The sequence below is a fragment of the Lytechinus pictus genome, chromosome 7 (assembly GCF_037042905.1).
Source record: "Lytechinus pictus isolate F3 Inbred chromosome 7, Lp3.0, whole genome shotgun sequence".
Classification (NCBI taxonomy): domain Eukaryota; kingdom Metazoa; phylum Echinodermata; class Echinoidea; order Temnopleuroida; family Toxopneustidae; genus Lytechinus; species Lytechinus pictus.
Genome location: NC_087251.1, coordinates 26,244,518 through 26,255,373, shown reverse-complemented (window position 1 = coordinate 26,255,373; position 10,856 = coordinate 26,244,518). Strand labels below are relative to the sequence as shown.

The following is a 10,856-nucleotide window of genomic DNA, read 5'->3' as shown; positions in this document are numbered from 1 at the left end:
GCAACAGGCCAACTCAGCCCAATTACTTCTAATATCCAGTTCCTGATACACACTCAACGTTATGAATTATAATTATTTGAATTGTCAACTTACTGTTATTAAAATTGTTATTGCGAGTTGTAACTATTATTATTAATTGAAATTAGTGTTTTAAAGTAGAATTGTTAGCGTAAATTTGAGTTATTGTATAAATGAATAAGTATTGTCATCGTTATTGAAATTATCCTTATACTTGTGCAATTTACATGTGCAATTCATATGTTCTTATTGTGAATTCAATGGCAATTCAGCCTTCGTGGCTGCAAAAGTTGAATAAAATATACCTCGAATCTTGAATAAAAGGCACCATATTTATCACCAGTGTCACTAGATTGTGTAACGTCTATCAGGAATGGTACTATCCGTCCATAGTCATTCACAAATCAAACTTATCAAAGGATTAATGGGCTACTTTGGTTTGCCATCTTTGTCAGGACTTGATTTGGGGAAAGAGTCAAGAAAAAAAAAAACAGTCAAGCAATATTCTGCTTTACATCAACTGAAATGCAAAAACTCAAATGTAACATGTGAGGAGATGGGACTGTGCATTAAAGAACAGTTTCCCTACGGTCGATGCAGCTACCCCTGAAGCTATTATCTCTTGCAAGCACTGTGATGTAGGACTTTTCGAAGTCAAGAATCCATTCACCCATCAGAGAGCTACAACTCATTCCACAGAAGGGCATCAGTCCGTTACCAAATTGAATTAATCTTCTCAACAGACAATCTTTTCACAAGTACAGTTTCAGCTGTGGGCAACAGGAAAGAAGTGCGACTTTGTAGTCAGGACAGCCAAATTCTCAATGAAAGGATTATTCTTTTTGCAGATTTACATGGAGAACATTCTGCCAAACATACACACATTCTTCCACAGCACAGAGACATTGTGCCAGAAGTCAAAAGCAGACAAGTAAAATGATATTGTCATATTGCTGTGCAGAAAACCATGGACTCAATGTTGATGAAACTGGAGAGACCCCAGATTACGACAACATGGTAGCCTTTTAGTTTTACCCATGTGGCATTTTTAATGAAGAACAGGAGGCCATGCCAAATGATACAAGCAAGTATAGTATTGGATGCAACTCATGATACTGTAGATGAATACACTAAAAAATAGACTCTTTGTAAAAATAATGTATGTCTGTCACATTGTGCTTCTCTGAGAATGTAAAGGCACTTGTGTAATAAAAAGGGACACTTTCATTAGAAAATTGTGAAGTGTTTTTATTTGTACTTTTGAGATGTGTTTATGACAATTTTAATTATGAAAATGCCAAGCAGAATTATGCAAGTAAAACTAGTACTGATCTGAAGTTAGGAGAGTCATACAATGTAGATACCACAACTGTATATCAATAACTAAATTTTATCTATTTGAAACGGTTATCAATTATGTTTCCTTGCTCAGATCAACAAGTGAAAGAAGAGCAACTAAAATATTTCAGGCTGGCTGGGTTTCCGAAGGTTGTTGGACGGCACCCACATACAGATCCATGGTGCTTGCCTTTAGGAAGTCCGACGATCTTATATCAACCGGAAGGGATTTTTTAGTATCAACGTTCAGTTGACATGTGATGCGGATTTCATCATCACTAGTGTTGCGGCTCGCTGGCCGGGAAGTACTCATGATAGCAGGACTTTTACGTAAGAATTGCATAGGACTATTATTCTGAAAGTATAACATAATTCAACCACTAGTAGTAGAAATGGAGAGGAGAGGTATCCTCATTATCCTTCAATTATTAATAACCATTGATCTCAGATATCCACAAAAATGGTGCTTGTCCATAGTTGTCAGTGTCAAGCCGGATGAGGTTCACCACGAATTCACAAATTTGAATCTGAGACTTCGCAGCAAGAAACAAATCAATTATTTTGACCTACATGTAGACTGGCTTGCATCGTTTACCAATGGAAAACCACAGATTGCTGGCGATGGTAATATGGGATCTCATTCTCAGTGAGCTACATGTATATGCAATTTCCGAGACTAGTGATAGTGAGAGAAATGAGAATGTGGAATTACTGTGTCTTTCTTTTGACTGTGCAGGAAGCTCTGATGGATCAGGGAAGAGTGGAGCTGAGCATCCAACAGGCCAACTCAGCCCCATTACTTCTAATATCCGGTTCCTATTACACACTCAACTTTATGATTTACAATTATTTGAATTGTCTACTAATTGTTATTGCAAATTGTAACTATTATTATTAATTGAAATTAGTGTTGTAAAGTAGAATTGTTATTGTAAATTTGAGTTATTGTATAATTGAATAAGAATTGTTATTGAAATCATCCTTATGCATGTGCAATTGATATGTTCTTATTGTGAATTCAATGGCAATTCATCCTTCGTGGCTGCAAAACTTGAATGAATAGACCTTTAATTTTGAATAAAAGGCACCACATAAGACATACACGCGTCTCCAGTGTCGCTAGATATTGTGTAGCATCTGTCAGGAATGGGACTATCCATCCATAGTCACTGGCAAATCACAAGAGTAATATTAAAGCTACATGTACTTTGGTTTGCCATCTTCGTCAGCACTTGATTCGGGGAAAGAGTCAAGAAAAAAAACAACAGTCAAGCAATATTCTACTTTACATCAACTGAAATGCAAAAACTCAAATCTAACATATGAGACAGGACTGTGGATAAGCACACAGGTGCTACCCCTGAAGCTATTATCTCTTGCAAGCACTGTGGTGTAGGACTTTTAGAAGTCAAGAATCCTAACCCATCATTCACTCATCAAGCAAAAGGGCATCTTTTTGTTACAAGAAATTTAATAACTCTTTTCAACAGACAATATCCCTATTTTGCACAAGTATAGTTCAGCTGTGGGCAACAGGAAAGAAGTGGTGCAACCTTGTAGTTAGGACAGTAGCCAAGCGTAGGCCTAATATATGTAATTTAAACATTGACAGCCAGCCTCTCAATGAAAGGGTTATTCTTTATGCAGAGTTACATGGAGAACATTCTGTTGAACAAACACACACTCTCCCATGTAGCACATCTATGCAATGTACTAGAAGTCGGAAGTGGAAGCGTAAGAGACATTGTAACAAACAATGCTATGTAGATAACCACGGATTCAATGTTGATAAAACTGGAAATGATACAAGCAAGAATAGTACTGGATGCAACTCATGATAGTGTATATGGTTCCATTAAAAAATAGACTCTTTGTACAATAAGTCTGTAACATTGTGCTTCACTGAGAATGTAAAGGGCGCTTTGTGTAATAAAAACAGACACTTTCATGAGAAAAAAGGGCCTATTTTTACTTGAAGCCAGTAAAACATAGGCCAAGAAAGCCTTTTAATGACTGTCAAATCTTCAAACTGGCATCTTAAGTACTTGATGATGTGGCTATAAATTTTTCATTTATTTCAAACTGACATGTGAAGAAAAACTGAGAGTGACATTAAGGTACAGGTGTATTGACCAAATTTTTTTTAATGATTTCATCTCCTGTCAATTTGGTGCCAATCTAATCCCGGTGTCCGAAAAACATGTGGTTATTTTAAAAGAGAAGATTTTTTTTTTAATTCATATTTAAGATAATCACATGGATGTTGTAATGCTTGTGATTTTGTATTTCAACTAATGCCTGTTACCTATGCCAACTCAATTTAATACTGGATGTTACTTACTGGATATATCTCCACTCAGTTCTTGGGGCAGGCAGGGGCACAGGCGTCACAAGGTGTTGTTGGAGAGCGTACTCTGAGTCTCCAAGTAGTATTCCATTTAACACACCAGCTTCAACTCCAAGTCCAACCATGTTGTTCTGTAAAAGATAATGCATACAAATTTTCTATTGAATTTCATTTTAAGTTTGTAAATAGATATTTGTGTATGGACATTTGTATGGATATCTGAGATCAATGACAGATGTTACTGAATGAGGATACCTCTCCTCTACCATTTCTACTACTAGTAGTTTATTGAATTGTTATACTTTTAGAACAATATTCCCTCTAATGTTGTAACCCGCAAGTGAAAACCCGAACCGTACCGTCCCGTATAATCCAATAATTTGCAAGCGGGACCCGCTGACCCGTCGGGTTTTAACCCGCAAGTCAATTTATCTTTGAAAAATGAAAAATATTATTTCTGCAATCCCCACACTATACAGGCTCAAATCAGGAAAATATATGCCAACTACTAACCTAGCCTAGAGTGAATTTACTTACAATTTGCAAATTCGCCTTTTATTCCGGAGAGAAAATGTTTTTTGGGGTGACTTTGTACCACGAAATGGGTCCGCTCTGATCTCGAAATTGAAAGCATTACGCAATAAACTCCTCTGATTGGAGCCGCAGCTCAGCGCGTGCTAGCTAGCCCAGGCTGCCCAGCAAAGATCGGCAATGTTGTTTTTCAGTCCAGGTCGGTCGACACGGCGACTCACAACAATCGTAATTACAATATTCAATTCTATGGGACCTCGTCTGTAAATTAATCAAATTGAAATAAATACCAGGATAATGATACAGTCAATTTTTTCTTCTTGTATATCTCTATATTATTTCCTTCTGTTTTTGTATTTCTTCCAATTCTTTGTAAACTAATACAAACGTGCACGAGGGCGCCCATGAACTTACGTAAACAGCTTGTGTTACTTACTTACTAGTGCTTAGCTAGGCTTTTATTTATTTTCTATTTTTTATCTCTCTCGATCGATCGGTCAAGAGAGAGGTATTTGCAAGAAACTTGCAATCCATTGCAATCCAATTTTACATCTTCAGAAATCTTAAAGACTTTCAATCAATTGTACATCGGAAAAATTAAGAGATCTGGGCATTCAGGGTGCGGGGGCTTCAGTTATCATCACAAAATGTATGAAATAACGAAAAGGAGGGTTAGTTAGCCACTAGACTAGACCAGCTTAGCATGTCTTTAAAAAAAATACAAAAAAGGGCAGCTAACACTCTGACCTGACGGCACGCTCTATCAGGTCATGACCTAAGTTGGTAATCCAATAAGCAAACAACTGTCTCACTGCCGTGCACCGCAAATCCCTCGAGCTCAAACAGCGAGCGTTGCCGTGGAAACGGGCTCGACTCGCCCCACTCCAAGTCATAAAGCAATCCTTTCTCTACCACGTGGCCTATCACTCGCTCCTTGCCAGACATGATTACGAAATGTATTCTGGCTTCTGTCTACATTCTCCGAACACATCCCATCCCCTCCCCTCTCTCTCTCTCCCTCTCCCAGTCGTAAAACATTCCTTTCTCTGACTGCGCTGCACTGGCGCTCCTTTGAAAGAGCAACTCGATGTATTATGTCGAACTGTCTCAGTCCTGTTCACTGTTCACAAGACAAAAATACGCCGGCATTTTTTTAAAGGAAATATCTACGTCTCTAAAAGAATCCGCCACGTAAGAAGCACATGATCCTTACTCAATTTTCATTGTTAATGTTTTTATTATGCGTCGTTACTTCTCCCTTTTTTTCGTATGACGGTCTGCGGGTTTGAGAATGAACTCGGCCCGGCCCGCAACCCGCAATCGGGGGCATACCGGCAGGTTAACCCGTACCGCAACGGGTGCGGGTTACAACATTAATTCTTACCGTAAAAATCCTGCTATCATGAGTACTCCCCGGCTGCAACAATAGTGATGATAAAGTCTGCATCACATGTCAACTGTACGTCAATGTTGAAAAAACTTTTACAGCTTTATATAGACCGTTAGGCTGCCCCAAGGCAAACACCATGGATCTGTATGTAGGTGCAGTCGAAGTCATCCACAACCTTCGGAAATGCAGCTAGCCTGAAAAATTTCGGTTGCACTCCTCTCACTTGTTGATCTGAGCAAAAAAAAATGTGATGTACTGTTTTGAATGGATAAGATTTATTTATGGACATACAGTTGTGATATCTAAGACTCTCCTAATTTCACATTAGTGTTACTTTTATCTGCGCAATTCTGCTTGGCATTTTCTTATTGTCATTTAAACACATCCTAGTAGTATAAAAAATGTATCAAATTTATGCAGTATATATTCAGTTATTTTTATTGATATAAAAACGATATTCAATGCGATGATGTCTTGCCACGTGGATAAGTGTGGTGATAATCTTTGAAACAAGAAAGCAAAAGGTAAAATTGGAGATTGAAAAAAATCAATAGCTCTGGATTGTCCTGATATTCCACTGCCATACTAGGATAGGATGGAATTGTTTTTCCAACAAATGAAAATAGTTAATTGCCAATTCATCCATAGGTGGCGGAAGAAGCGAAATATTTATCTATTTTCAATTTTTAAAAATCATATTTGATTTTTTTTTGGGGGGGGGGGGTGGGGTGGAGCGAATGCAGAGACTTTAATGATGTTGAAACTTAGTTAACCATAGAATGGGAAAGAGTGAGTGTCTATGCGTTTTTCATAGGCTTAAGAGAAGATAAAGAAGACTATATATTTGGTGAAGGTAGCAGCATGCAGGGGGGGGGGTGTTGCATAATATCTCCTTGAAATTTATTTCAGTCTATCCCCTACCCTCAGTATTCAAGTGAGATTGTAAAAGCTGTCCTTGTCAACTCCTCTGCACACATTCCAGTCCTTAATACACTTCCAATTTTAAGTGAAAATAAAAGTCATACAAAATCTGAATTATTAGGGGTGGGGGATCAATGCTTTGATATTTTATAAATGCATATCATATGACTAGTATATTTCAGGGCAATGAGTGGCATCACTGAATTCCATGCACTGGATTTACTGAAGAGAGAGCATAAAAGTTTTGATAAATTCTTGGTGATATTGAATTGAAAAAAAAATACATTAAAGGAGAAATATATTGATTATAAATATGGTCTTATTATATATCAATAAAAAGGTAATGATGTGGGGATTTCATTAGGTCATTTGAAAATAACGAAAATAATACATAAGGTGTAAATTGCCAATTAAAAAGCACTATAATGCCTCTCAAAAATATGCCTCGCATCGGTCTCTGAATTGACTCGAATTTGATGACGTGTATGATGGTATACCAGCAGTAGAGGCGCACGGCCAATATGGGAGACTCTCTCCAATAAGGGAGACATTCTCCCATATTGGAGACTTGCTTTGCAAAAGAACAAAAGAAACAACACCAACAAAAGCATGATTTTTTCCACCCACAATTTTGTCCCACTGAGGTCAGAAGCCCATTTGTTTTGTGTGTGGATGACAACAAAAATCCTTATAAAAACAAAAGTAAACAGTGAATTTTTAAAGTAGACAATAGGGCCGTCTGCACCATCCCGAGTTTTCAAATTAGCGCGCTATTTCTGATCCGGCAAATTATCCCGATCTGAAAAATCTCGAGTTTGCAGTGGAGACGCAATTATCGCGCTAGTTCGTAGGATTAATCTCGAGATTGCAATCCCAAGTCAACTCGGGTTTATTTGCAAAATAGCGCGCTATTTTACGAATTATCCCGCTAATTCGTAGGTGCAGACGCACTCGAGATTGGACTTGGGGTAATTTATTCATGACGTCAGTCCATAATGCAATTCGCGTTCCACTTCCGCCTTGGTCAAAACATAAACACGTGCGAAAGTCAACTTTATACATGCGAATAGATATTATCGCGAATAGCGTTCATCAATTGCCTAATCAGCAACGATGGTGTCCCACCAGTGAATGGATTTTGGGAGAGACCAGACCGAAGGGGGAGGCGCTCATCGACGATGGTCATATTCAATAACAACACTGACAGCAGTGTCGTCTTATTCCTTCGCAAAATGTGAGCAAATAGCATTTCTTTCCTCCTTCTCTCCCTCTCTCTCTCTCTCTGTCGTTGCCTCCTACTCCGCCATCATATTTAACGAACAAAAAATCACTTCTTCACTCGCTGAGCTGAGAGGATTGTTGCATAACACCGGTCGAATTCGGCGAAAATGCTAGTAAAAGGAGTACATTGCTTGCATATCGCGGGAAGTTATTCAAAAGCGCGGCCGTTGAAACTCCAAGATCCGAAAGTGCGCATGCTCGGAATATCGGGCTTGTTGCCTCGCTCGAGAAGGAATCGCTCTTCTTGCGATGGTGGAGACGGGGTTTCTTGAATCTCCAGATTAATCGCGAAGTGGGCCGATCGGGCTAAAATCTCGAGATTGAGCAAACTCGGGATGGTGCAGCACCGCCAAGTGAAAAGGGGTAATTTTTCATGAGGAATCTGGTAGCTTATCACATTTTTATTTGCTGCCAAGATAATCCTTTTGCAGCAAATGTAAACAAAGAAAATTGGTCTCCCAAACTGGAGACTGTCTCTGAAATTGGATACCCAAATTCTTTATAAAAAGTCTCCGATATTGGAGATAATCTCTCTCATGGGAGACAGTCTCCCATATTGGCCGTGCGCCTCTACTGACCAGAGACTTGATTGACTCTCCCACATCAAGCTCCACTCACGTGCAAAACCTAGTACTATTGCAAATGCTCGTGAACTTACATTACTTTTAATTTAAGGACGTTCCACAGTTATATTTGTGCGCATTATGATCTGCGCATAGTTTACACTCTGCGCGCTGACGTCACAATGGATGAACAGGTATTAATTAGCTGCGGGTATGAGCTGATTTTTCTCATCTTCTGCACTTTAACTGCAGATCCGATGCGTTATTTCATGAAGCTAAAAAATTGAATTATTCCATGGACCATTAAAAAAAATATTCTCTACAATTTCAAAATACTTTACTCTGCAGTGCTGCCAAGAATCACGAATATTAGCCCGAGTTTGAATAAATGGTAGAGTGGTTTTGATTTTTTCTTCACATAGATACTAAGCATTCGGCCCATTTTTGGTGTTATAAAAAGCACATTTGCTCTAATAAAAATGCTGATAGTTTAAAAACAAGCACATGAACCCCTATTTTTTAATGTTTGTACCTCTTAGGTATACCTTCCTCTACAACTCTGCAAATTTTGGTGAAAATGACATGGATTTTGAATAAAGTGCAGCATTTATTGTACGTTTGTAGTTTGTTACTGAAATTTTACATTTTTCAGATTGGGATTTTGTTATCTTTTACGCCATTTTTAAGAACTGACAGTGCTGTTAAACTTAAAATTGCAAACAAATAGCACTATTAATAGATTCTCCATTTTAACGATACAATCATTAACTCTCTTGCGAAATTTGATGACCTTTTCATGTATTTTGAATGAGTAATGGAGGTTTAAACTCATTGTAGTAATCTTGGGCGGTCTAAAAATGCCAAATTCTTTTGAATGCGCAATTCTTAAGAACATCAATTTGGGTGAACTTTGAAGCTCTATAGCAAAAAATCAAGCACATGGACCTATGTTAATTTTTGCATATTTCGAATATTAAGGTTCTAAAGTATCTATGTGCAAAGTTTGGTGAAAATGACATGGATTTCACTTTAACTGTGGAACGTCCTTAAAAGTAGATAAAGAAGAAGAGGAAGAGAGAGAAGAGGAAAGAGAAAGAGAAGAAAAAAAGAAGTATGCGGAGAAATAGAAGAGATGGAGAAAGTAAATTTAAAAGAACAAAGAAAGCCGCTCCAATTCCAAACCAAAGGCTAAGCATAGCATTTTATTCTTATCGAGAAAAAAGAAAGAAATCCGTTCCAAAGCTTCACATATTATTTGCCCCGCCGTTCCAGCTGCATTGATCTGCATTTAATTTTGGTGAAAAAATTGGCCCGCAGAGTGCTGTCCGACCATCGCCTCTGTGCAGGCGACCCGTTCCATTCTAAGACCAAGCCCATTTTCACAAACATTTAAATGATTTGTAGTTCCGAGGACCCTCCTTCAGTCCTTTTTACAATTAGCCCGCTCTAATTAGGTAGGGCCCTAATTTTTTGTCTCGCCCGCCGCACATACCGGTACCTACCACTTTTGTGGTCGAGTACCCCGGCCCCCCGCGTTCATGCGCCTGCAACTAGAGCTGTAGATCTAACGTTAGCTGTGCCTGTGGTGTTGCCCCGGCCCCGGGGACCTCGACACAGTAGGATGGGGGGGTCGGATGTCCGGACACTTTATAATTTTTGAAGCATTCTTTTTTGTCTTTGGATTAGGCCTAGGGCCTACACTAAAAATATGAATTCAATAATTGTAATCATGTTCTAATTGTTCTATTTTGTTCTCTATAGGCCTAAATAATATTTCCTAACAATTTGTACTAAAAATTGATGAAACTTCGCCTGTAAAATTTTCAAAATGACTTTCTGAAATTGATCGTCCGGACACACAACCTGTCCGGACACACAACAACTGGGTTTACTGCGGCAGCCCGAACACGTACTGTGTTACAACTGGGTATACACTGTGTTCGGGCTGCCGCAGTAAGCTGTGGCTGTGGTGTAACTTACAGTTACAGCGCATGTTTGCTCACCGGTCACCTAGCCTGGAGGCGTCTGGGGAGTGAAAGACTTATACTGTACGTACGGTATGGTCACTCCCCTAACGCCTGGCACTGTCCCCTATACTATCCTACACACCGAGGGAAAATGCAACTATAGAAATGCGCCAAACTGCTAGTTATGTTTAGATTCTAGCTTTAAAACTTATGTACATGGGTAAAAATATTGGTTGGCAACGTTTGGCAAAAAATAAGTGTTGATGGATTTGAAATGACGAATAAATTAATATGAATAAGAAAAGTAGAAGAGAGTTCACTTACACTTGTTGACATCGCCATCTTTGATCCTTTGTAATTGCAACCTAGTTACGTGACGCGTATAGAGGGCGGCAAAATCATGAGCGGTGCTAGATTAAAAAGTGCTAAAATGTCCCGCTTCAACCACTGAACTAGAAATACGTGGAAGCCGTGTACACCCAAGCAAAACATCGCTGGCG

At 38.7% G+C, this 10,856-nt stretch overlaps 1 long non-coding RNA gene across 2 annotated transcripts in view; it reads right to left on the bottom strand.

Moving 5' to 3' along the window:
• The window catches only part of LOC135154746 (uncharacterized), a 30,164-nt gene that overhangs the window by 18,511 nt on the left and 797 nt on the right, over positions 1 to 10,856 (bottom strand). The window contains exons 2-3 of one of the 2 annotated variants that reach the window (XR_010294149.1): positions 5,619 to 5,855; positions 3,698 to 3,834 (exon numbers count right to left, since the gene is read on the bottom strand). This is a non-coding gene — a long non-coding RNA (uncharacterized LOC135154746). Of the gene's footprint in view, positions 1 to 3,697; positions 3,862 to 5,606; positions 5,880 to 10,856 lie in introns of both variants that reach the window. The other variant, XR_010294148.1, reaches the window with a different exon arrangement.